The sequence below is a fragment of the Loxodonta africana genome, chromosome 5 (genome assembly GCF_030014295.1).
Source record: "Loxodonta africana isolate mLoxAfr1 chromosome 5, mLoxAfr1.hap2, whole genome shotgun sequence".
NCBI lineage: Eukaryota > Metazoa > Chordata > Mammalia > Proboscidea > Elephantidae > Loxodonta > Loxodonta africana.
The window spans coordinates 38,828,288-38,852,803 of NC_087346.1; the positions used below are offsets into that span (position 1 = coordinate 38,828,288).

Consider the following 24,516-nt stretch of genomic DNA (forward strand, 5'->3'; position numbering starts at 1 on the left):
TTGAGGTTTGCTTTGTAGCCTATGATGTGGTCTATTCTGCAGAACATTTCATGTGCATTGGAAAAGAATGTGTACTTTGCTGCTGTTGGGTGGAGTGTTATATATATGCCTATGAGGTCAAGTTGGTTGATTGTGGCCTTTAGGTCTTCTGTATCTTTGTTGAGTTTCTAGATATTCTGTCCTCTACTGAGAGTGGTGTGTTGAAGTCTCCCACTATTATTGTTGAACTGTCAATCTCTCTTTTCAATGCTGTTAGAGTTTGTTTTATGTATTTTGGAGCCCTGTCATTGGGTGCGTAGATATTTATTAGGGTTGTGTCCTCACAGTGGATTGTCCCTTTAATCATTATATCATGTCCTTTTTTGTCTTTTATGGTGGAATTTGTTTTGAAGTCTATTTTATTTGAGATTAGTATTGCCACTTCTGCTTTTTTTTTTTTGGTTGCTGTTTTCTTGATATATATTTTTTCCATCCTTTGCTTTTTAATATATTTATGTCTTTGTTTCTAAGGTGTGTCTCTTGTAGGCAGCATATTGATGGGTCCTTTTTTTCTTTTTATCCACTGTGTCACTCTCTGCCTCTTTATGGGTGCATTTAAGCCATTGATGTTCAGTGCAATTATTGACAGGTGTGAGTTTATAGCTGTCATTTTGTAGTGCTTTTTTTTGTGTGTGTGGTGCTGATGTTTTCATTGTTCCTCTTACTCTTCTGTACTGAATTGCTTTTGTTCATGGCTTTTTCTCATTTCTTTCATTTTTATAGATTTTATGTTTACTGAGGCTGTATGTTTTTCTTCTTTACTTTGATGAGTAAGTTTGTTAACTTTCTTTGGGTTACCTTGAAATTTACCCCTATCTTCCTAAGTTTAAACCAGTCTTTTATTACCTAATATCACTTTGACTTCCTCTCCATTTGAAAGTTCTATACCTACACAATTTATTCCCTCTTTCATGGTTCTGACGTTGTTGTCACTTACAGATTGACCTCTCTGGTATCCTGTTGTAAATCTTTTAATTTTTTTTTTTTATCCTTGATAGTTCATTACTAAGGTTGGTATATGGCTGATGCTGTCTTGCGTCCTAGATTCACGTTGTCATCCAATGTCTTGGTTCTTTAACTGAAGGACTCCCTTTAATAATTCTTGTATGTTTGGTTAGGTTTTTACATATTCCTTTAATTTCTGGTTTTCTGGAAATGTCCTAATTTTGCCATCATATTTTAGTGAGAGTTTTGCAGGATATATTATTCTTGGTTAGCAGTTTTTTTCTTTCAAAGTTTTATATATGTCATCCCATTGCCTTCTTGCCTGCATGGTTTCTGCAGAGTAATCAGAGCTTAGTCTTATTATTTCCACTTTGTATGTGGCTTTTCATTTTTCTCTGGCTGCTCTCAGGATTCTTTCTTTGTCTTTGGTTTTAGTGAGTGTGATTATGATATGTCTTGGTGATTTTCTTTTGGGGCCTATCCTATACAGGGTTTATTTAGCTTCTTGGATGGTCAGCTTTTCATCTTCTGTGATATTCAGGAAGTTTTCTGTCAGCAAATCTTCAATGATCTTCTCTGTGTTTTCCATTTTTACCCCTTGTTCTGGAACTCTGATCACAAGCAAATTTTTGCTTTTGATTGTACCCCACATGGTTCTCAGGGTTTCTTCATTTTTTTCATTCTTTTCTCTGATTTTTCCTCAAAGTGGTATCCAAGGATTTGTCTTTAACTTTGTTGATCCTGTCTTCCATTGTTTCACATTTGCTCCTAAAACCTTCTATTGCACCATCCATTTCTGAAGTCTTGTTTATCTTTTGAATTTCTGGTTGCTGTTTTTGTATGACTTCTAGTTGTTTTTTATATTTTGTTCCTGTATTATTTCTTGAATTCTTCCATTGCTTTGTCTGTTTTCCCTGATTTTGTCTGTATTTTCCATGATTTTATCTATTTTTTCTTTATTTTTGTCTGCGTCTTCCTTCATCTGTTGGAGAACCCTGAATAATAGAGTTTTGAATTCCCTATCAGCTAGTTCCAGTGCCTTTTCTTCTACTGGGAGGTCATCTGATGTTTTATTTTGGTCACTCCCTGGAGCCATCTTGTCCTGTTTTTTTTTAATATGTTTTGATGTTGTCTGCTGTCTCCGGGACATTCAAGAATTATTTTCTTCATTTATTGATTGTAGATTTGGTTGTTTTGTCCTGCTTTTTTGTTTTATTTGGTAACGTCTGGGCAGGCGGGCTGGGCGTGCTTTGTTTCTTGCTCACCTGTGGGCACAATGCTTCTTACCACCTTGCTCAGGTGAGCAGGGCCAGTCACTCAGCCATGGTGCAGCAAGGCAGGCCCAGTAGGGGTAGAGAGGCATGGATGGGTAGTTTGCAGCACAAACTAGGGCCGATAAGACAGTGCCAGGCAGCAGTGCAGGGTAATGTCTAGGAGTCTACATTGGTGCTGCTCGGGGGCATGGCAGCAGCACATGGTGCAGACAGGCAGGAGGGAAGGGACAGGATGTGACGTGCAGAGCTAAGTGGCTGAGAGAAAGAAGAGAGAGAAACAAAAGAAAAAAATGAAGGAAGAAAGTAAATAAAATGATAGAGAGGTAGGATTTGGTGGATGAGGGCTGGGAAGACCTGGTGAAACCATGTGCTGATGGCTCTCTAGCTGAGTTGTGTGGCTTGGCCTGTCAAGAAGGGTCATGAGTGGCACATGGAGCTAGGTGGGCAGGAGAAAGGAAAGAGTTGAAAGAGAAGAAACCAAGAAACAAAACAAAAAAATTTTAAAAATCATAGTGGGGGAGCTGGCCTCCAGGGTCAGCATGCAGCTGGGGTGGCAGCAAGCTGATGTCTTTTTCACTGGGTGGCATAGCACAGCTCATCAGGAAAGGGTGGAGGCAGTGCAGGGCCTAGGTGGGAGGGAGAAGGAAAAGTGCACGGGGGAAAGATAAAGAAAAATAAAAAATATGCTGCTGAGGGAGCTGGCCTGTGGGGGCAGTGCAGACTCGGCAAGGCTCATGCAGTGACTCTCCAGCTGGCCCCTTGAGAAGGGATGAGGTAGTTCACAGAGCTGGGTGGGTGGAAGAAATAAAGGAAGAAAAGGGCAGAGAGAAAAGAAACGAGAAAAGAAAAAGAACAAACAAAAAAAATCACAGGCCATCAAGAAGGCAAGGAGATGGCACACAGGGCTAGCTGGGCGGGAGAAAGGAAAGGAAGGAAGGGAAAGAGAGAGAGAAGCAACAAAGTAAGCCAAAAAAAACAGACAAAAAAAAATGGTGCTGAAAGGGCTGGCTGGTGGGGGCGTGGCACCCAGGTGGCTGTGAGGTGGTATCTCTCTGGCCAAGTGACTTTGGCCTTTGGAAAGTGGCAGAGGCCACATACAGGGAAGAAAGGTGGAGGGGGAGAAATTGTGTATCCCTGGTTACCAGGTGTACTGTCTCCTGTTGAGGGCTCCATGAAGTTGCCTTCCCATACTCCCTGTCAGCAGTCCTTGGAGGCTGATATCCAAGATGGTGAATCCAGGTGGCAGTGAGCTGGTGTCTCTCCAGCTGAGTGACCATGGCCCATTGGAAAACAGTGGTGGGAAGCAGTGGAGGCCTCATACAGGGAAGAAGGGGGAGGTGGAAAAGCAGGTATCCGTGGTTACCGGCTGCTCTGTCTCCTGTTGGGAGCTCAGTAAAATTGCCTTCCCACACTCCCTGTCTGCATTCCTTGGTGGCTGTAGTCCCAGATGGTGAATCCATGCCACGTTAGCTAGTAGAGGACCTCCACTCCATAGCTCTCCTTGCTCACTGTTCTCTGACAGTTTCTTATTCCATTTGGTGCTTAAAAGAGTTCTTTATTCCTTCATTTGATACTTAGGGTTCCAGAATTGATGTTTGTATCTGTTTTACTTAGTTTTTCAGGTCTTTGTTGCAGAGGAACAGCATGGAGTTTCTGTCTATAGTGCCATGTTGGCTCTGCCTTCCTCTGATTGTCCACCATTTTGTTCACCTAATGTGATTTTCATATGTGTTGTAAATCTTATCTCTATGATGTTAATAAGATGGGATTAGTGGCAGTTATGTTAATGAGGCAGGACTCTATCTACAAGATTAGAAAAAAGATTAGGTGGTGTCTCAAATCAATCTCTTTTGAGATATAAAAGAGAGAAGCCAGCAGAGAGATATGGAGACCTCCTACCACCAAGAAAGCAAAGCCAGTAGCGTAGCATGTCCTTTGGACCCAGGGTCCCTGCACTGAGAAGCTCCTCAATCGGAAGATTGATCAAAAGGACCTTCCTCCAGAGCTGACAGAGAGAGAAAGCCTTCCCCTGGAGCTGGCACTCTGAATTCTGACTTCTAGCCTCCTTAACTGTGAAAGAATAAATTTCTCTTTGGTAATGCCATCCACTTATGATAGTTCTGTTATAGCAGCACTAGATAGCTAAGACAGACCTCAAGTCATTCATTTAGCATTGTAGAATCAGAATGAACATTTACAGTGTTAGTTTAAATGTTTGATTCCAAATCTTCAGATTTCAGGTTTACCTTTAGCAAGTGGCCTTGGGGAGGAGACTTGACCACCTCTTGAACGTAGAGGAGGTCTCTCACAGCTAGAATCCAAGGTTGGTTGTGATGAGCAGCATCTCAGCAGGCTTCTCAGTCTTCAGAGTGTGAGAGAACTTTCGCTTCTGTCTTCTTCTCCAAAAATAAGCAGAAATCCATGGATTTATATACCGTGGGTGCTGTCATGATCAACAATAATTGGTATGTTTTATATTCTTGTTTACTACATGTTTCAAGGGTGAGTTAATTCATTGAAAGTGATGAAAATTGTTTACTGACAAAAAAAGAAAGCAAAAAACCAAGAATATAAGTTCAAGAGTCTTAATAAATAAAATATTAACAAAAAAAATCCATCAACACACTAAAGAATTATACACCATGATCAAGTGGAGGTTATTCCAAGACTGCAATGATGATTAGATTCAAAATCAGAAATTCTACTAGTATGATTATCTATTAATATGATTCATCAAATTAATAGTATAAAGGGTGAAAATTCCCGTATGTTAAAGGGTACCCACTCCCACTGCTGTTGAGTCAATTCCGACTCTTAGCAACCCTATAGGACAGAGTAGAACTGCCCCGTAGAACTTCCAAGGAGCACCTGGGGGATTCCAACTGCCAACCTCTTGGTTAACAAATGTAGCACCTAACCACTACGCCACCAGGGTTTCCTGTTAAAGGGTACGTTATCAAATTCAACAATAAAAAGAGTAGGGGCAGTAGTATCTATAGTGTGTGTGCTGATAAGAGGGGTGGAGAGTAAAATATGGGCTCACATATAAATTGATGATCCCTGGAAAGATGAAGAAGGAATTGTTAAGTGATTGCTGAAGAGGGTCTGGGCATGTTGAGGGGATGAGGTAGGGAAGGAAATATAATTTTTACAGTTATCCTTTGGTGCCTTTTGAATTTTGTATTTCCTATTCAAAAAAATTTTTTTAAAGAGAACATTCTATCCATCTTACATTCATTAGGGAAAAAAAACAAGGCCAAGAAACTGGCCTTTTTTTTTTTAAATCTCTGATTCAAAAGAATGGAGTTGACCCCAAAACAATATTCCCAAATTTTTAGAGAAATGAAAGAACAGGGTACAATAGCTCATGTTACCTGGCACACCATAAAACCATCTTCCCACCATTCCCAAAAACAAAATTTTGATCTTGGAAAAAGTGGGATATTTATTTTTAAAACCAAAACAAACAACAACAAAAAGTCATATCCAAATTTCTTATGTGAACTGAAATAATTCATTAGTAGGTATTAATGGATAAGTATTTTTTCTCTGACTTTTTTTTTTTTATCAGCGTAGAGTGGCTGTCAGTTAAGGGTTGTTGGAGCATCTGAAGCATAGCTTTTATCAGAGGCAGGGCTGCTCCCAGGTATGATGTAAGATGAGCAGATCTAAGGAGAAAAAAAATTGGAGGAAAAGATTGCTAATGAAGTCCACAGTGGGGAGGAACTGAGGCCAAACGGAGCCTAAAACTCTTCTGATTGAAAGACTTCTGATCTGGTTGATACCTTCTGAGATCCGAGTTATTCCTTCACTTCTGGGAGAAAGACAAAATTTTATATAATTTGCTCCTTGAAACGTCTCCTTTTTTTTCCTCAATATTTTCCATGTTTTCCTTTTGGTTAGGGAAATCATCATTGTTTCAATTGGTTATTGCCATAATAATGCTACTCAAGAAACCACCACAAAATCTCAGAGGCATACAACTTCATTTAGTGTCTTTGTCTGCAGGTTGGCTGGGGATCAGCTTATTGAGGCTGGCTTCCACTAGGTTAATTCTGCTTTTTATGCCTTTGCCAGTCTGGCCATGTTGTTCTTATAGCCATGGTTGAGAAGCACAAGGACAAACCCAGTAGACAAGTACTTTCCAAGAGGCTCTTAAGTCGCATCTGCTGACTTCCCATTGGCTAAGACATGTCACATGGTCAGGCCCAGCGTTAAGGGGTACAAAAATACACTGCTCACAGTAGGAGGCATAGCACAGGGTGAGGATGAAGGAAGAGTTAAGGAACTAGGGCCTATGCAATCTACCACAATCATCATCATATTAGTATTTATATAAGATCTTAAACGTTCATATGTGCTTTCCTATGTGTTTTTCATTTGAGCCTCATAAGAGCTCTGTGAGGATATTATTTCTTTCTTTTTTTTTTTTTATTATAGAAGAGGAAACAAAATCAGAAAGGTAAGGTCACTTACCCAAGATCATACAGCTAGTTAGCAGGAGAGGGGAGACATTCTCATAATACCATAAAAAAGGGGAAAGTGGTAGATTTACTATTCTTTTGGTAATAGTTGATCATTTTTCCCCTTGGTTTATAGGTCAAAGGTGAAATACAAACATATATAGCTGTATACTTAATAAGGCTTAGAATAGAAAATTGTTTTATTTCTTATTTATTTTCTAATTAATGGCTATCTATCTAAAATGGTTTCATTGTATTCCTGCCTAGAAAAAAAAGACAAAGCTCACATCAAAATAATTGCTACATGATTACAACTACCAAGAAAAGAACAACAAAAATGCTCTACATACACAAAGAAGCAGCAGAAGCTGCACCTAAAAGAGAGAGAATCATGTTTTGTAGATAACTGGGCTAAACAGTAATTGCTCAAATTTTTGAGCATTTGCTCCAAGTATATGGTAATATATTTATTTATAAATATTAAATGCTCTGCAGTACAAAAAATGTACCTTAAAAATAAACCAAATTTTACATACGTAAATGTTATTTTAATAATAATTTTCATCAGTAAACTTTAATGGAACAATGTCATTAAACTTACGTCATTGTCTTTGAAATTTTTCATACTATCCTTTGTGACACAGAGGTTCTAAGTTTGGTTTAATTAATATTGGATTTTAATGGCACACTAGTTGGAAAAGATATATCACAAAGAACAACATACACAATAAATACGTAGGGTAAGATTCATCATTACTGGTATTTGATGTAAATCTATATTTCAAGTAGTTTTTTTTTTTTTAATAATGCTGATTGGGAAACCCTGGTCGTGTAGTGCTGAAGTGCTACGGCTGCTAACCAAAGGGTCGGCAGTTCGAGTCCGCCAGGAGCTCCTTGGAAACTCTATGGGGCAGTTCTACTCTGTCCTATAGGGTCACTATGAGTCGGAATCAACTCAACAGCATTGGGTGGGAGTGCTGATTGTGGGGAGCTGACTTCTTGTCATAGTTAATTAACTCCTCATTGTTTTTAACACCATAATGTGGCTGATGAACAGCTTCTACTGGGGTTAGAAGTGTAGAAGTGGTTCATTTTGGCATTGTTTCAAATCCAGCATTCCTATCCCTACAAGAATCTTAAGTCACTTAGTGATTTGTAAGGATTACTTTAGCTAAAGCTAGATCATGTAATTCATAGTGTCCCTTACACAAGCACATGCATATAATACTCCAGTTTAAAACAAAGCCCTTCCTTCACCCTATATCCTCCTCCAACTACCACCCCATTTCTCTGTGCCCCTTTACATCTAAACTCTAAAAAATTTGCTAGGTCCAATTTCTCTCCTATTCTTTCTTGAACTCAGTCAGTCTTGGGTTCCCACCATTCCACCAAAATTACATTTGTCAAGGTCACCATTTTACTGAATCTATGAGAAGCATTCAACACAGTTGTTGGTCACGCCTTCCTTCTCTTTGCTCTGTGCTGTCATTTTCTTTCTTTTTTTTTTTTTTTTACTTCACTGGCCATATTTTCCCAGTCTCCTTTATTAGGTATTCCTCATCTGCCCAGCCACTGAATGCTGCAGGGCTCACACATTCCAATGGCTTTATGTTTCATTCAGAGAAGAAGCTTAAGTTTTTACAGTGGCCTGCAAGGTCTTATATGATCTGTCACTCACCTGTCCAATTCTCTGACCTCACCTCCTTCTCTTCTCCCTGTCACTCATTCCCCTGCAGCCACCCCAGCCTCTTGACAAAGAACACACTACATATGCTTCTACCTCAGAGCTTTTGTTTATGCTGTTTCCTCTGACCATGATACAGTAGTCTCCCTTTATCTGTGAGAGATACTTTCCAAGACCGTCCATGGATGCCTGAAACCTCGGACAGTACTGAACCCTATACACACTATGATTTGTCCTTACATTCATACCTATGATAAAGTTTACTTTATAAACTAGGCACAGTAAGAGATTAACAACAATAACTAATAGTAAAATAGAGCAATTATGACAATATTTTGTATTAAAAGTTATGTCAATGAGCAGGACAGTGTGAAATTTCATCATGCTACCTACTCATTTAACATTTTCTAACAGGTGTCTTGGTCATCTAGTGCTGCTGTAACAGAAATACCACAAATGGATGGCTTTAACAAGGAGAAGTTTATTCTCTCATAATGCAGTAGGCCAGATGTCCAAATTCAGAGCGCCAAAGGCTCCAGGGGAAGGCTTTGGAGGAAGGTCCTTGTGATGCATCAGTCTTCCCTTGGTCTGGGAGCATTTCCGTGCAGGAACCTCAGGTCCAAAGGATGATGCCCTCTGCTCCCAGCACTGCTTTCTTGGTAGTATGAGGACCCCACTCTCTGCTTGCTTCCCTTCCTTTTATCTTTTATAAGATAAAAGGTAGTGTAGGCTGTGTTCCAGGGAAATTCCCTTTGCATTGGATCAGGGATGTGACCTTAGTACATCCCTTACAATCCCACCGTAATCCTCTTTAACATCAAATTACAATCACAGAATGGAGGACAACCACACAATACTGGGAATCATGGCCTAACCAAGTTGACACATATTTTAGGGGGGCACAATTCAATCCATGAAAGCAGGTAACTCAAACTGCAGAAAGCGAAAACTCAGATAAGGGTGGATGATTGTACGTTCCCCCTAGATATCTTCATGGCTTGCTCTTTCACATTTTCAGGTCTATGATCCAAAGTAATCTTTTCCCTAAAGTCTTCCCTGAAAACCATAACAAAATAGCAGTTGTCCCCTCACTGGCCACACTTTCTACCTCTCTTACCCTGCATAGCATTTGTCACCTTATGTTATACTATATGCTTACATGTTATTTGTTTATATCTGTCTCCTGCTACCAGAAATGTAAGCCCCCTGACTTTGTTCTTTGAGGTTTTATCTTCAGGCTCTAGAATATTCCCAGCACATAGTAGGCTCTCAATAAGCAGTGAATGGATATTTCGTGAGTGAAGGCACAAGTATCAACCCATATTTAAATATTAGTACAGATTAATTTCATTCCTTCCTATTTTTTCAATAAAAAATAATAGAATTTCTAAAATTTTTCCGTATACACTGCACCTGGTTGTCTTCATACTCCCCAGCGTGTGTGTAACTCACTTTGAAAATTATTGTGGTCCAAAGAGGTGACTCTTGGTCTTTCACTTTGGGAGTCATAAGAATCCTTATGGAGCTTGTTTAAAGTACAGATTCCCAGGCTATCCCCCAGAGATTCTGATTCAGAAGGTATGTGGTTGAGTACAAAAATCTGCATTTGTAAGATGTACCTGAGATGGTTTTGATGCAGATGGTCTAGGACTACAACTGGAAATACCTCCTCCATATATTTGGTAGTCTCATCACAATTTGTAATTCCAGGTTCAATGAAAACAGAAAAAATTATTTAGCATGCCTCAATCAGCTCACAAACAAAATGATTGAGTCCCCATACTCCCTACACCAGTGGTTCTCAACATTTTGGATTATGGAGATTGTATCATTCAGTGTAGGCTAGGTTATACAGCAGAGAAAAACCAACCCCAATCTGCTTTATTGAGGTGGTCTCCCCGCATACAGGCTTGGGTTTCTTTCTACTCATTTAGTTACCACGAGCCCCTCTACTTTCCAGCTTCCTTCATTTTGGTAACATCTCTAGTCTGGACTCTCATTTCTCTCCTTCCCCCATTCTCCTTGACCTTATTTATCCATTTTTAAAAATTCCTTTAATCAGGACAGAAAAAAATATATCAAGCAAACAACAATCAAAAAAGAGCAGGAGTGGCAATATTAATTTCTGACAAAATAGACTTTAAAGTTAAATCCATCAGAAAGGATAAGAAGGACACTATATAATAATTAAAGGGACAATATACCAAGAAGATATAACCATATTAAATATTTATGCACCCAAGGACAGGGCTGCAAGATACATAAAACAAACTATCAGCATTGAAAAGTGAGATAGACAGCTCCACAACAATAGTAGGAGACTTCAACATACCACTTTTGGTGAAGGAACGGACATCCAGAAAGAAGCTCAATAAAGACACGGAAGATCTAAATGCCACAATAAACAAACTTGACCTCATAGACATATACAGAACACTCCACCCAACAGCAATCGAGTATACTTTCTTTTCCGGTGCACACGGAACATTCTCTAGAATAGACCACATATTAGGTCATAAAGCAAGCCTTAGCAGAATCCAAAACACTGAAATATTACAAAGCATCTTCTCTAATCATAAGGCCATAAAAGTGGAAATCAATAACAGGAAAAGCAGGGAAAAGAAATCAAACACTTGGAAACTGAATACTATCCTGCTTTAAAAAGACTGGATTATAGAAGACATTAAGGATGGAATAAAGAAATTCAGAGAACCCAATGAGAATGAAAACACTTCCTATCAGAATCTTTGTGACACACCAAAAGCAATGCTCAGAGGTTAATTTATATTAATAAAAGCACACATACAAAAAGAAGGGCCAAAATCAAAGAATTATCCCTACAACTTGAACGAACGGAAAGAGAACAAAAGAAACCCTCAGTCACAAGAAGAAAACAAATAATAAAAATTACAGCAAATGAAATAGAAAACAGAAAAACAATTGAAAGAATTAACAAGACCAAAAGCTGGTTCTTTGAAAAAAAACAACAAAATTGATAAACCATTGGCCAAACTGACAAAAGAAAAACAGGAGAGGAAGCAAATAACATGAATAAGAAATGAGATGGGCGATGTAACAACAGACCCAACTGAAATTTAAAAAATCATATCAGATTACCATGAAAAATTGTACTCTAACAAATATGAAAACCTAGAAGAAATAGATGAATTCGTACAAACACGCTACCTACCTAAACTAACACAAACAGGTAGAACAACTAAATAGACCCATAACAAAAGAAGAGATTGAAAAGGTAATCAAGAAACACCCAATAAAAAAAAGCCCTGGCCCAGACTGCTTCACTGCACAGTTCAACCAAACTTTCAGAGAAGAGTTAACATCACTACTACTAAAGATATTTCAGAACATAGAAAAGGATGGGATACTCCCAAACTCATTCTACGAAGCTACCATATCCTGATACCAAAACCAGGTAAAGGCACCACAAAAAAAAAAAAAAAAGAAAATTACAGACTTATATCCCTCATGAACACAGATACAAAAATCCTCAACAAAATTCTAGCCAATAGAATTCAACAACGTATCAAAAAATAATTCACCAAGGCCAAGTGGGATTCATACCAGGTATGCAGGGATGGTTCAACATTAGAAAAACAATTAATGTAATCTACCACATAAATAAAACAAAAGATAAGAATCACATGATTTTATCAATTGATGCAGAAAAGGCATTGGACAAAGTTCAATCAACACCCATTCGTGATAAAAACTCTCAGCAAAATAGGAATAGAAGGAAAATTCCTCAACATAATAAAGGGCATTTATACAAAGCCAACAGCCAACATCATCCTAAATGAGAAAGCCTGAAAGCATTCCCCTTGAGATCAGGAACCAGACAAGGATGCCCTTTATCACCACTCTTATTCAACATTGTGCTGGAGATCCTAGCCAGAGCAATTAGGCTACATGAAGAAATAAAGGGCATCCAGATTGGCAAGGAAGAAGTCAAAGTATCTCTATTTGCAGATGACATGATCTTATACACAGAAAACCCTAAGGAATCCTCCAGAAAACTACTGAAACTAATAGAAGAGTTCAGCAGAGTATCGGGATACAAGATAAGCACAAAAATCAGCTGGATTCCTCTACATCAACAAAAAGAACATTGAAGAGGAAATCACCAAATCAATACCATTTACAGTAGCCCCCAAGAAGATAAAGAAAAAAAAAATTTTTTTTTCAATACTTAGGAATAAATCTTACCAGAAATGTAAAAGACTTATACAAAGAAAACTATAAAACACTTCTGCAAGAAACCAAAAGAGATCTCCATAAGTGGAAAAACATACCTTGCTCATGGATAGGAAGACTTAACATTATAAAAATGTCTATTCTACCAAAAGCCATTTATAGATAAAATGCAATTTCGATCCAAATTCCAATCACATTTTTTAATGAGATGGAGAAACAAATCACCAACTCCATATGGAAGAGAAAGAGGCCCCGGATAAGTAAAGCATTACTGAAAAAGAAGAACAAAGTGGGAGGCCTTACTCTACCCAATTTTAGAACCTATTATCCTGCCACAGTAGTCAAAACAGCCTGGTACTGGTACAACAACAGACACATAGACCAATGGAGCAGACTTGAGAATCCAGACATAAATCCATCCACATACGAGGAGCTGATATTTGACAAAGGCCCCAGAACAGTTAAATGGGAAAAAGACAGTCTTTTTAACAAATGTTGCTGGCATAACTGGATATCCATCTCCAAAAAAGTGAAACAGGACCCATACCTCACTCCATGCACAAAAACTAACTCAAAATGGATCAAAGACCTTAATATAAAATCTAAAATGATAAAGATCATGGAAGAAAAAATAGGGACAACGTTAGAAGCCCTAATACATGGCATAAACAGAATACAAAACATTATTAACAATGCAGAAGAAAAACTAGATAACTGGGAGCTCCTAAAAATCAAACACCTATGCTCATCCAAAGACTTCACCAAAAGAGTAAAAAGATTACCTACAGACCGGGAAAAAGTTTTTAGCTATGACATTTCGAATCAGCACCTGATCTCTAAAATCTACATGATACTGCAATAACTCAACTACAAAAAGACAAATAACCCAATTGGAAAATGGGCAAAAGGTATGAACAGACACTTCACTAAAGAAGACATTCAGGCAGCTAACAGATACATGAGGAAATGCTCACGATCATTAGCCATTAGAGAAATGCAAATCAAAACTACAGTGAGATTTCATCTCACTCCAACAAGGCTGGCATTAATCTAAAAAACACAAAATAATAAATGTTGGAGAGACCGTGGAGAGATTGGAACACTTATACATTGCTGGTGGGAGTGTAAAATGGTACAACCACTTTGGAAATCTATTTGGCGCTTCCTTAAAAAGCTACAAATAGAACTACTATACAATCCAGCAATCCCACTCCTTGGAATATATCCTAGAGAAATAAGAGCCTTTACATGAACAGAAATATGCACACCCATGTTTACTGCAGCACTGTTTACAATAGCAAAAAGATGGAAGAAACCAAGGTGCCCATCAACAGATGAATGGATAAATTACGGTATATTCACACAATGGAATACTACGCATCGATAAGAACAGTGAGGAATCCGTGAAACATTTTATAACATGGAGGAATCCGGAAGGTATTATGCTGAGTGAAATTAGTCAGTTGCAAAAGGACGAATATTGTATAAGACCACTGTTAGAAGAACTCGGGAATTAAACAGAGAAGAAAATATTCTTTGATGGTTACGAGAGGGGGGACGGAGGGAGCGGGTATTCACTAATTCGATAGTAGATAAGAACTTCTTTAGGTGATACGAAAGACAACACACAATACAGGCAAGGTCAGCACAACTGGACTAACCCAAAAGCAAAGAAGTTTCCTGAATAAACTGAATGCTTCGAAGGCCAGCATAGCATGGGCAGGGGTTTGGGGACCATGGTTTCAGGGGACTTCTAAGTCAATTGGCAAAATAAAATCTATTAAGAAAACATTCTGCATCCTGCTTTGAAGAGAGGCGTCTGGGGTCTTAAAAGCTAGCAAGCAGCCATCTGGGATGCATCAATTGTTCTCAACCCACCTGGATCAAAGGAGAATGAAGAACACCAAGGACACAAGGTAATTACGAGACCAAGAGACAGAACGGGCCACATAAACCAGAAACTACATCACCCTGAGACTAGAAGAACTAGCTGGTGCCCGGCTACAACCAATGACTGCCCTGACAGGGAACACAACAGAGAAGCCCTGAGGGAGCAGGAGAGCAGTGGGATACAGACCCCAAATTCTCATAAGGAAACCAGACTTGATGGTCCGTCTGAGACTAGAGGGACCCCGATGGTCATGGCCCCCAGACCTTCTGTTGGCCCAGGACAGGAACCATTCCCAGGGTCAACTCTTCAGACAGGGATTGGACTGGACAATAGGTTGGAGAGGGAAGCTGGTGAGGAGTGAGCTTCTTGGATCAGGTGGAAACTTGAGACTGTGCTGGAGTCTCCTGCCTGGAGGGGAGATGAGAGGGTAGAGGGGGTTACAAGCTGGCGAAATGGACATGAAAAGAGAGAGTGTAGGGAGGCAGCAGGCTGTCTCATTGAGGGGGAAAGCAACTGGTAGTATGTAAAAACTAGAGTATGTAGCAAGGTTTATATAAGTTTTTGTGTGAGAGACTTGATTTGTAAACTTTCACTTAAAACACAAGAAAAATTTTTTAAAATCCTTTAATTTTTAATGGGTTTTAAGAAGAAGCAGATGCTCATGGATAGGAAGACTTAACATAGTAAAAATGTCTATTCTACCAAAAGCCATCTATACATACAATGCACTTCCAATCCAAATTCCAATGTCATTTTTTAATGTGATAGAGAAACAAATCACCAACTTCTTATGGAAGGGAAAGAAGCCACGGATAAGCAAAGCATTACTGAAAAAGAAGAAGAAAGTGGGAGGCCTCACTCTACCTGATTTCAGAACCTATTATACAGCCACAGTAGTCAAAACAGCCTGGTACCGGTACAACAACAGGCACATAGACCAGTGGAACAGAATTGAGAACCCAGATATAAATCCATCCACATATGAGCAGCTGATATTTGACAAAGGCCCAGTGTCAGTTAATTGGGGAAAAGAGTCTTTTTAACAAATGGTGCTGGCATAGCTGGATATCCATTTGCGGAAAAATGAAACAGGACCCATACCTCACACCATGCACAAAAACTAACTCCAAGTGGATCAAAGACCTAAACATAAAGACTAAAACGATAAAGATCATGGAAGAAAAAATAGGGACAACCTTAGGAGCCCTAATACAAGGCATAAACAGAATACAAAACATTACCAAAAATGATGAAGAGAAAACAGATAACTGGGAGCTCCTAAAAATCAAACACCTATGCTCATCTAAAGACTTCACCAAAAGAGTAAAAAGACCACCTACAGACTGGGAAAGAATTTTCAGCTATGACATCTCCGACCAGCGCCTGATCTCTAAAATCTATATGATTCCATCAAAACTCAACCACAAAAAGACAAACAACCCAATCAAGAAGTGGGCAAAGGATATGAACACACATTTCACTAAAGAAGATATTCAGGCAGCTAACAGATACATGAGAAAATGCTCTCGATCATTAGCCATCAGAGAAATGCAAATTAAAACTACGATGAGATTCCATCTCACTCCAACAAGGCTGGCATTAATCCAAAAAAACACAAAATAATAAATGTTGGAGAGGCTGCGGAGAGATTGGGACTCTTATACACTGCTGGTGGGAATGTAAAATGGTACAACCACTTTGGAAATCTATCTGGCGTTATCTTAAACAGTTAGAAATAGAACTACCATACAACCCAAAAATCCCACTCCTCGGAATATACACTAGAGAGATAAGAGCCTTCACACAAACAGATATATGCACACCCATGTTTATTGCAGCTCTGTTTATAATAGCAAAAAGCTGGAAGCAACCAAGGTGTCCATCAACGGATGAATGGATAAATAAAATGTGGTATATTCACACAATGGAATACTACGCATCGATAAAGAACAGTGAGGAATCTGTGAAACATTTCATAACATGGAGGAACCTGGAAGGCATTATGCTGAGCGAAATTAGTCAGAGGCAAAAGGACAAATATTGTATAAGACCACTATTATAAAATCTTGAGAAATAGTATAAACTGAGAAGAACACATACTTTTGTGGTTATGAGGGGGGTAGGGAGGGAGTGTGGGAGAGGGTTTTTTACTGATTAATTAGTAGATAAGAACTGCTTTAGGTGAAGGGAAGAACAATACTCAATACATGCAAGGTCAGCTCAACAGGACTGGACCAAAAGCAAAGAAGTTTCCGGGATAAACTGAATGCTTCAAAGTTCAGCGGAGCAAAGGCGGGGGTTTAGGGACCATGGTTTAAGGGGACTTCTAAGTCAATTGGCAAAATAATTCTATTATGAAAACATTCTGCATCCCACTTTGAAATGTGGCGTCTGGGGTCTTAAATGCTAACAAGCGGCCATCTAAGATGCATCAATTAGTCTCAACCCACCTGGATCAAAGGAGAATGAAGAACACCAAGGTCACACGATAACTAAGAGCCCAAGAGACAGAAAGGGCCATATGAACCAGAGACCTACATCATCCTGAGACCAGAAGAACTAGTTGGTGCCCGGCCACAATCGATGACTGCCCTGACAGGGAGCACAACAGAGAACCCCTGAGGGAGCAGGAGATCAGTGGGATGCAGACCCCAAATTCACACAAAAAGACCATACTTAATGGTCTGACTGAGACTAGAGGAATCCCGGCGGTCATGGTCCCCAAACCTTCTGTTGGCACAGGACAGGAACCATTCCCGAAGACAACTCATCAGACATGAAAGGGACTGGACAGTGGGTAGGAGAGAGATGCTGATGAAGAGTGAGCTAATTATATCAGGTGGACACTTGAGACTGTGTTGGCATCTCCTGTCTGGAGGGGGGATGGGAGGATAGAGAGAGTTGGAAGCTGGCAAAATTGTCACGAAAGGAGAGACTGGAAGGGCTGACTCATTAGGGGGAGAGCAAGTGGGAGTATGGAGTAAGGTGTATATAAACCTATATGTGACAGACTGACTTGATTTGTAAACGTTCACGTGAAGCTCAATAAAAGTTAATAAAAAAAAAAAAAGAAGAAGAAGCAGAGATAAAAGCCTGTGTTCAGTCCCTTATGTGTAACCAAAAAAGATAATCAAACTTCTAGAAAGGGTTAGCCTGTACTTCTTCCACTGCTTCACCTCCTATTCAGGACTTCACTCACCAAGGTCTGGTTTCTGCTTCTAACACTCAGCTAAAACTACTTCTTCAAAGGGCTCCAATGATCTTTATTCATCAAACTTGATGGCCATTTTTCCACCTTCCTTCTCTGGAGCTCTCTGCAGCATTGAACCCCCGGGCAACACCCCACTCGCTGGAAAGCAGTGTATCTTTTGCCTCCTCCATTTCTTCTTCCCCTTGATTGTGAATTGTCCTCAGTGTTCTGTTTTTGCTGTTCTTTTTCACTATTCAGTCAATGAATATCAGGCACCGTGCCAGGTGTGGGGACACAAATGTAAACAAAATGTTTGTAAAGGGATGTTAAAGTAATACTCTTTCTTCTCACTTGTAACTAAAACTCAAAAGGCTAAGAAGAAAAATACCAGTGGCAAATAATTCCACATTCCAAACTGAGCTCTTCAGAATGTGAAACTGGCAAAAGAAGTGGTCCCAAACTGGATTTGAAACTCTTAACTTGAATATGTAAAACCGTTGAAAGTGAAGAAACTGGGAATATCTTGAAAAGTTGTTGGAGTGAGGGAGCATTTTCACCCCCAGGCCCAACCCCAGCACTGAGGAAGGAGCAGATAGTGCTACTATGTGTCTTCAGACATTGTGAACAGCCTTCAGTAGGTCCCCTTGGAGTGTTTGATATTTGCTCCTTGGAGTCTGAGGGGACAAAGGAACTGGTATTTGACACACACCTGAAAGAATGAAAACAAAAGGATATGGCTAGAGGTGCCTGGTGGCAGAGCAAAGAGAGGTGCCTGTATTGGAGGAAGCAGTACTTCCAGAACGAACAGGGCAGAAGGGCAGATGTGGGCCCTTGGAAAGCAATGGACCTGGGGATCATTTGAATAGGACTCTCTCCAGGAAGCTCCCTACCAAATTAAGCATCTCAGCAGAAAGAGACTGGAGGTGTCCTGCTGGATGCAGAAGCTGAGAAGGCATCCACTGTTAGTGGCCAGCTGGAGGAGAGGCATTGCCAGCAATGAGGGGGTTGACATCATTGTGACTTCTAGAAAACCTGTAAAGCACTCCACAAGAGAGAGTCAGCTTTAACTCCTTACTCCACCAAGCTCAGAGTGCCAAGGCCAGATCACAGCAACAGTCAGATAAGACCCTATTCCACGCCCCTCTCTCTTTACTTTGACCGTGTGGTGGACAGAAACCTTGGCCCGCAAGCTGTAGGGTAGAGGAGAGCTCAAAGAAAACAAATATAAAATTGCCCACCAAACCCCTGAAGTAAGTCTGAACTGGAAGAGGAGGAAAGCTTTCACCTGAAAAAAAGGTCAGCATCTCAACTGTTACATGGGCCTGGACATTGTAATTGCTGTTTAATGACTTTTCCTGAGACTAAATGATTTTCATTTTCTGTTTTTGCTTTAATCTAAGAGTAACTAAAAAAGTAATGACATCTGCCCTAGTTTCTATCCAAAGATCACGAAAGACTGAGTTCTCAGAAAGGATTTAAAGGGATAAAGGTGGAAAAGAATCAAGTTGCCTTCTACTTGCATTCAGTTGGAGTATTGCTCTTTCAGCGTAGGAGTGACACGTAAAAGGTCTCTGTTGTCAGGGTCCTTACAGTCTAGTCAGTGGAAGATATGGAAGTTAAATAATTATAAATATTCCAACTCTGAGAAGTGCTTCAGAAGAGGTACATGGACTCATGAAGTGTCTAACTGGTAGATTGCATACTAATTTTTCAAGAGCCAGTTTACCAAAAACTTTTGCGCATCAAAGGACATTATGAAGAAAAAGATAATTTACGAAATGGGAGAACATATTTGGAAATCATGTATGTAAAGTGTTTAATATACATTTTAAAGGATTTTAATAGACATTTCTCAAAAAAGATATGCAAATAGCCAAAAAACACATGAAAAGATGCTCAACATCTTTAGTCATCACCAAACCAAACGAAACCAAACCCACTGCCGTCAAGTATATTCCGACTCATAGTGACCCTACAGAACAGAGTAGAACTGCCCGATAGAGATTCCAAGGTGTGCCTGGCAGATTCAAACCGCTGACCTCTTGATTAGCAGCCGTAGCACTTAACCACTACACCACCAGGGTTTCCCTTTAGTCACTACGGAAATGCAAATCAAAAGCACAATGAGATATTACTTCACACCCACTAGGATGGCTATTACAAAAAAAAAATCAGAAAACAACAAGCATTGGAGGGAATGTAGAAAAATTAAAACCCTCATATATTGCTGGGCAGAATGTAAAACAGTGCAACTCCTGTAGAAAGCGGTCTGGCAATTTCTCAAAAAATTAAACATAGAATTACCATATGGCCCAATGATTCTACCCTTGGGTATACACCCCAAAAAACTGAAAGTAGTGACTCCAATAGATACTTATACATTTAACGTTCATTGAAACATTATTCATGATAACCAAAAGATGGAAATAACCCAAAGTCTGTCAACAGCTGAATGTATAAACAAAATACAATATATACAAACAATGGAATATTCTTCTGTCATAAAAAGAGATGAAGTTCTAATACATACTATGACATATGTGAAACTTGACAATACTAAGTGAATAAGCCAGGCACAAAAGAACAAATTTTGTATGATCACACCTCTATGAAATATTTAGAATAGATAAATGCAGAGAGACAGAAAGTAGATGAGTGGTTACGGTGGGCTGGGGAAAGAGGTCAAGGGGAACTTATTGCTTAATAGGTACAGAGTTTCTGTTTGGGGAGATGAAAAAGTCTGGAAACAAATAGTGGTGATGATTTCACAACAATGTGAATGTGATTAATGCCACTAGTGATTGTTAAGGTTATGTGTCAACCTGGTAAGGCCACGATTCTTGGTGGTTTGGCAGATATTATATAGTCATCCTCCATTTTGTGATCTGATGTAAGCAGCCAATCAGTTGACAGCCAATCAGTTTCCCTGGGGATGTGGCCTGCATTCAACATATATGGATGTTCTGGCAAAGCTTTGTTCTACTCTGGCCTATAGGGTCGCTATGAGTCAGAATCTACTCGACGGCACTGGGTTTGGTTTTTTCAGTTTGGCAAAGCTTGTGCTCTCTGGATCCTGCATCTGCCTTGTCATCCTCTGACCTCCAATTTTTAGGACATGAGCCAGCAGCTTTCTGTTTGGCCTGCACGTCTTGGGATTCACCAGCTCCCACAACCCCATGAGCCAGCAGCCTTCCACCTGACTTGCCAATTTTGGGTTGGTCAGCCCCTGCAACCACGTGAGTCAGGAAGAGCTTCCAGCCTGGTGCCTGACCCACAGATTTGGGACTTGCATGAGCCATTTCCTTGAGATAAATCTCTCTCTCTATATGTATATATATATGCTTCACCAGTTTTGTTACTCTAGAGAACCCAGCCTAAACCATTTAGTACCAAAAGTGATTTTAGAGGAACAAAATCGTAAGGATAAGTTTTCTGAATTGGTTCTCAAGTCTGGCTAGACTTAAATATACTGATGACTCTGGATTCCAGTAAGGAAGAAGGCAGTGCTAAACCATGGCATGAGGTGGCAATAGAAATATGTAAAATATCACCACCGTTAGATCAAATATTTGTGAGAAACAAGGCTCTGGTGATTGTGTATTTGACGCCTTTCAGCATTTTCTGCCAAACTGAGAAATGGAGGGAAGCTGGTTGGTTGGTCCTGCTTTCACTGGACGAAGTGGTGAAAGAAAGAGATGAGCTCAGGGCTTGAGAGTCATGAAGTCGGATGTGTGCAGCAGCACTCCATCATTAAATGGAAGTGGTATATACCAGATTGGGCTTGAGCAGAACCTGAAGGCACAAGTAACTTACATGAGAAAGTGCCCCAAATGTCCATGGTCTCCACTCTTATCACGTTACCTTCCTTCTCCCAGTCTGCACCTATGGGCTCATGGGCGTTCCTAATGATCAGTTGACTAAGGAAGAGAAAACATGCCTGGTTTGCAGATGGCTCTGTGTAACATGCAGGCACCACTCAAAAGTGGACAGTGGCAGCACTGCAGCCCCTTTCTGGAACCTCCCTGAAGGGCAGTGGTGAGGGAAAATCCTCCCAATGGGAAGAACTTCAAGCAGTGCACCTGGTTGTCCACTTTGCTTGAAAGGAAAAATGGACAAATGTGGTATTGGACACTGATTTATGTGCTGTGGCCAATGGTCTGGCTGCATGGTCAGGGACTCGAAAGGAATATGATTGGAAAATTGGTGACAAGGAGGTATGGGGAAGAGGTATGTGGCTAGACCTCTCTGGATGGGCCAAAGAAGTGAAGATATTTGTGTCTCATGTGAATGCTCACCAAAGGGTAACCTCGGAATAGCAGGATTTTAACAATCAAGTGGTTGGGATGACATGTTCTGTGGATATCAGTCAGCCTCTTTCCCTAGCCACTCCTGTCATTGCCCAGTGGGCTCATGAACAAAGTGGCCATCATGGCAGGATGGAGGTTATGCATGCCCTCAGCAACATGGACAGCCACTCACCAAGGCCAACTTGGCTACAGCCACTGCTAAGTGCTCTATCTGCCAGCAGCAGAGGCCAAAGCTGAGTTCGTGACTGGGAACCATATTCAAGACAATCAGCCAGCAACCTGGAGGCAGGTTGATTACATTGGACAGCTTCTGTCATGGAAAGGGCAGCATTTTGTTTTTATTGGAATAGAGACTCTGGACACTGATTTACCTTCCCCACATGCAATGCTTCTGCCAAAACTACCATCCATGGAGATATAGAATGCCTTAATATGTTTTTGGTTGTATGCATGTTGTATCATGTTAGGCACAAGTATGACTTTATAATTGTCTTTATTTAGAGGTTATATATGGTTTAAGTGATGTGTACAGATGCCAAGTTGACAATAGGTGGACTATGATGATTAAGGTTATGTGTCAATTTGGCTAGGCCATTAGTCTCAGTGGTTTGGCAGATATTATGTAATCATACTTCTTTTTGTGATCTGATATGAGCAGCCAATCAGTTTCCTTGGGGGTGTGGCCTGCATCCAATATATATGGATGTTCTGACAAAGCTCTCTCTGGATCCTGCAACCAACTTGCTATCCTCTGACCTCTGGTTCTTGGAATGTGAGCCAACAGCCTGCCGCCTGACCGGTAGAGCTTGGGATTAACCAGCTCCCACAATCCCATGAGCCAGCAGCCTTCTACCTGACCTGCTGATTTTGAACTCGTCAGCCCCTACAACCACATGAGTCAGGTGAAGCCACCCGCCTGACACCTGACCTACAGGTTTGGGACTTGCCAGCCTCCACAACTACATAAGCCATTTCTTTGAGATAAATCTCTCTCTCTGTGTGTATATATATATATATACACACATATATACAGATACACATTTTTTATATATATATGTGTGTATATATACATATATATATATATGTATATATATAAACCAAACCCATTGCTGTCGATTCCTTCTTATAGTGACCCTACAGGACAGAGTAGAACTGCCCCACAGGGTTTCTAAGGAGCAGCTGGTGGATTTGAACTACCAATCTTTTGGTTAGCAGCCATAGCTCTTAACCACCATGCCACCAGGGCTCTCTCTCTCTATATATGTATACACATATATACATGCTTCACTGCTTTTGCTCTTCTAGAGAACCCAGCCTAAAACACCACTGGATCACACACTTGAAAATGGTTAAAATAGCAAGTTTTGTGTTGTGCATAATTTACAAAAAAAACAAAAAATGACAAGGAAAAGAAAAAAGCCAGTTTACCAAATGACTTTTTTGTCAAATTTCCTCATTTCTTTAGCTATTTATTAAGTTTACTGAGAAGCATATTGGATAGAATGATTTTCACAACTTTTGCAAATTTTTACATGGGTTTAATTGGCTGGTTTTTATTGGTGTTCATAACAGCTTTTTAGAGATTGTTTGATTTGTCTCTGCCCCAGCTTGCTATTGCTGCAACTGGAGGGCACCAAGAAATAGAGGAGACCCCTGCTAGGGGTTGGGGTGACAGATGAGTCCATTTTCAGCATTGCCTGGGCTGCCAATCCTCCAGAAGGGGCAACTGGCAGACACGAGAGAGCACTGGCCTTCTACAACAGACTTTTTTCCAATTAGCCTGCTCCCAGCCTTATCATATCCCCTCCGGGTTCTGACAAGTCCAGGCAGCTCCTACCTGTCTGGTTTGTCCTCTCAGCAGGGTACAGAAGGATCTTCCAAACTAAATATCTGCTTCCCTGTTTAAAGTCCTTCAATAGCCCCCTCTTGATCTGTTCCCTCATTACTTCACCTGCCTCATGCCCCACCATTCCCTCACTTCTACACTCTTCTCCACCAGATGACTCCTCTTCAGTACCCTCAGAACTCAAACCAGACATCAGCATCTCCTGGAAATGTCCCCAGCCTGCTAGTCAGGCTCCCATGTTCTCATGGCATCCCTGGCCTATCTCCATCAGGGAAATTGCCAGTCACACTTGCCTGTCTCTCCTCTAGATGGCGCTCACCTCAGGAAAGAGGTTTTTAGCTCCTAAAAAAAGAAAAACCAAACCAGTTGCTGTAGAGTCCAATTCATGGTGACCCCATGTGTGCAGGGTAGAATTGCACTCCATAGGGTTTTCAAGGCTGTAACCTTTCAGTAGTAGATTTCCAGGCCTGTCTTCCCAGGCACCTCAAGTAGGTTTGAACCACCAACATTTCAGTTAGTAGTCAAGCACTTAACTGTTTGGCTACCCAGAGACTCCAACAGAGTAAAACAGAGTAAAAACTAATTCATTTGTTGAATTACTTGATAAATAAACCAATGACTTGTCTTCCAAGCTCAGATACACATTTTCCCCTTATTACAAAATA

The 24,516-nt window shown here is 40.2% G+C and overlaps 1 protein-coding gene across 5 annotated transcripts in view; it reads left to right on the plus strand.

The window, feature by feature from the left end:
• CFI (complement factor I) overlaps positions 1-24,516 on the plus strand; it is a 98,066-nt gene that overhangs the window by 12,193 nt on the left and 61,357 nt on the right. The gene's annotated exons all lie outside the window — the stretch shown is intronic.